Source organism: Periplaneta americana, chromosome 14 (genome assembly GCF_040183065.1).
Source record: "Periplaneta americana isolate PAMFEO1 chromosome 14, P.americana_PAMFEO1_priV1, whole genome shotgun sequence".
Classification (NCBI taxonomy): Eukaryota; Metazoa; Arthropoda; class Insecta; order Blattodea; family Blattidae; genus Periplaneta; species Periplaneta americana.
The window spans coordinates 138,123,861-138,127,744 of NC_091130.1; the positions used below are offsets into that span (position 1 = coordinate 138,123,861).

A 3,884-nucleotide genomic window follows, 5' to 3' on the forward strand; every position below is an offset into this window, starting at 1 on the left:
GTTAATTTCCTGATCTTTCAATCCCTCCATACAGGAAATAACATATGCAGGAGAGCGCATGTTTTTTATACTGACGTTATCACGGTTATATATATTTTTTTATTTTACTGGGTTATTTTACGACACTGTATCAACATCTAGGTTATTTAGCGTCTGAATGAAATGAAGGTGATAATGCCGGTGAAATGAGTCCGGGGTCCAGCACCGAAAGTTACCCAGCATTTGCTCGTATTGGGTTGAGGGAAAACCCCGGAAAAAACCTCAACCAGGTAACTTTCCCCGACCGGGATTCGAACCCGGGCCACCTGGTTTCGCGGCCAGACGCGCTGACCGTTACTCCACAGGTGTGGACATAACGGTTATATTATCTATCTAGTTCGCTCCAATAGATGACGCAATAGTGAACATATTTCTTTCACGGTTAATCTCCTGGCTGGAGAACAGTAAGTTTCGTAGTGATTCATTGAATTAGATAACGACATCAACCTTAACAAAACTTTGACATTCATCGTTTTTCCCTCGAACTCTTCATATGTAAAGTCGATATTACGCATTCTGATGTTATGTGTGTATAACTGACGTGGCTAACGAGAAAGACAGACTAGGGAATGACGTCACATTCTTAGTTATAACTAAAGCTGAGCCATCTAGGACGTTTGTCGTTAAGTTATGTGAACTCAAACTATAGCATAGCAAGTAGAGAGAGCGGGAAAGGTCAGTGTATAGACACTGTAAGCTATCCTACAGAGTAAACAACAGAGGATAAAGTGTATACTCACATGACAAATAAACTGGAACTCAGGCACGTCGTCACTACTGGATTGTCTAGTCCAGGCATGTCAAAAATCAGACACTGAAAGTGCAGTGTATGTGCGCGGAACGCCGGTCTGTGCAGATTGCGTCATTCACGTGTTGCTCTTTCCATTTCTTAGCGGGAGGGATGTACAAGAATCTATTCTGCGCTTCTAGTGTTCAATTAAATTGACATTTGGACATTATAAACATACTTAGCTGGAGGAAAAAACACAATTATTGTCAGTGTCTATATTTGACAATAATTGTAACACAATAAACAATAGACTTACTCAATTACAATTCACAAAGCAGTCGTTTGTAAAGAATAATTTATTTACATGATTTGTATACAGTATTTGAAGAAAATATAAATATTGCAGTAATTTCGAAACAACAAAAAACGAACACAATATTTCATTTTACTTAGTAGGTACTGATTATTTCAAAGTAATACTCTTTCATTGTTCCTGAAGCATTATTGGGACCATTGGCGCACAAATGCTAAGAAAGAAAATATTTACTCCCAATTACATGCAATAGGACATTGTAAGGCTTTTACACTGGAATTATTTCCTTGCTGCATATTAATATAAGTTCACATTATTATTAATAAATTGGATAAATGAAGCTTGAATTTAAATTTATATATAGTTTATTTGGAAAACGTTGAGAGCAAGTATCAGCAAGTTGGGAGCGTTACTGAATTGAGTTAAAAGAGTACTTCACAAGCTGTGAAGCGAGGATATTTTCTTTAAGTCAGGTTTAAAGATTTATTAACGTAAGTATATTAGATAATATAGTAACGTGAGGTGGAAAATTCGCCATTATGTATTATTTTTCCAGAAAATTTTTCCGCCTTGCAAATAGTTGCTTTCTTCCTTCCCTTACAACCTCAAGAGCCTCACATGTATTCTTCACTCAATACTCTCATCACTTATCAGCTTATCAAATAAAAGTTGTAAGTCGTCTAATCATTGATGACAGTGTTAGTACAGACTCCAAAACAACATCATTGTCATGTTTGTCTTGCCGTGAGAGTTGCTAATTAAGAAATAAGAGCTGGCGAATATCATATTTTGAGAACTTTACTAATCTGATTTAAATTCTCACATCACTATTAGGTCCACATGATATGATGAAAGCTGGCTGAGGAAAACATCATAACAGTTACGTTATATGATTCGTGATTTCCCTTCTTCGTTATATCTGTGGACTCCTCACTTTATTTTTCATAACGCATTCACAATCACAGCTCAATGAGCACCCGTACTGATCTGTGTTACTAAAACAAAAGCTGATCTGCTACTATAGGTACTGTACAGCCCTGTCGCGTTCCCCTCCAAGCCGATTCACTCCCTCCAGGTAGGGGAATAGGAACTGCACGTTGCACGCAGACCAGTGCATAATGTGCTCGACTGCACAATGTGCAGGGTTTTGACATGCCTGGTCTACTCTATTGCAGTAAACACTACCTACGTTTTGATTACGTCTTCAACCCTTTTATAATGTATAGCAAAATAGACTGCAGAATATGATGTACGAGTAATGGAACGGAGAAAAATTCTCTCCGGCGCCGGGATTTGAACCCGGGTTTTCAGCTCTATGTGCTGATGCTTTATCCGCTAAGCCACACCGGATACCCACCCCGGCGCCGGACAGAATCGTCTCAGATTAAGTTCCAACTCTTGGGTTCCCTCTAGTGGCCGCCCTCTGCACTAGGTCATAGACGTCTATGAACGTAGGACTGAAGTCCACACATGTGCTGAGGTGCACTCATTATGAGTGACTAGTTGGCCGGGATCCGACGGAATAAGCGCCGTCTTAAATCACGAAGTGATTTACGCATATCATATATATATTTTTTTTAATGTACCGAAGTACATATGATATTTCCATGCAGATATTCTGCGTCATCATATGATGTAAGAGTAATGGAACTGAGATATATCATATGTACTTCGGTACATTAAAAAAAAAAATATATATATATATGATATGCGTAAACTACTTCGTGATTTAAGACGGCGCTTATTCCGTCGTATCCCGACCAATTAGTCACTCATAATGAGTGCACCTCAGCACACGTGTGGACTTCAGTCCTACATTCATAGACATCTATGACGTAGTGCAGAGGGCGGCCACTAGAGGGAACCCAAGAGTTGGAACTTAATCTGAGACGATTCTGTCCGGCGCCGGGGTGGGTATTCGGTGTGGCTTAGTGGATAAAGCATCAGCACGTAGAGCTGAAAACCCGGGTTCAAATTGCGGCGTCGGAAAGAATTTTTCTCCGTTCCATTACTCTTACATCATATGATGACGCAGAATATCTGCATGGAAATATATGTACTTCGGTACATTAAAAAATATATAGACTGCAGCATCCAGCCATGTCCACCTCTCGTTACAACGGGTTGCGGCGGTAGAGGAGCTCCAGGAGCCATTTCACTGAATTTCGTAACCCGATTTGGTGCCTTAAAAATATTTATTTGACATTCGATATGAAACTGTTCACATTACTGTACATAATAAAATATACAATTAGGGTAACTTAGTCGGAATCGGGTCAGTGGTTGAATCGGGTCACTTTCAGATATTTCTTTCCCACGGCAAGCATAAATGTTTTCTATCATGTGGTGCCATCTATCGTCAATCAGTAGAACTTCTTCTATGTGTTTGGCGCCAAAGCTTGTGGTTTATGTTTGTGTTAAAGTTGTGAATAATGGAGGAAAGGAGACTTGTAAAAGGCAAGAGCTATTTGTAGTTTGTATTTTAAATTATCGTTTTTAATGTTTCCGTTATTGTGCAATGAACGTAGTTCAGAATTTCCCTGAATTGTTCATAGAATCAAGTGCATTTCTTATAGCATAGGTTATGGGATTGAGGATCCTGTAAAGCTTACGTTAGTAGTACCAACCTATGGTTTCTAATGCCACTACATTTCGGGTGAATAGGGTCACACTATTACGGGTAAATGGGGTCAATGTCTGTACATGGATTTTAAGTCCATTTATTCATATATTTGTCTCAGATGCCTAGTAATATAAACAATGCGTCTCGTGCATGGACTGAAGACCAAATGCAGAAAGCCA

At 39.2% G+C, this 3,884-nt stretch overlaps 1 non-coding gene across 1 annotated transcript; it reads right to left on the reverse strand.

Annotated features, from left to right (window-relative positions):
* Positions 1-2,360: 2,360 nt before the first annotated feature.
* TRNAY-AUA (transfer RNA tyrosine (anticodon AUA)) lies at positions 2,361-2,432 on the reverse strand. The gene has a single exon. It is a non-coding gene; the product is annotated as a tRNA-Tyr (tRNA).
* Between the last annotated feature and the right edge of the window lie 1,452 nt (positions 2,433-3,884).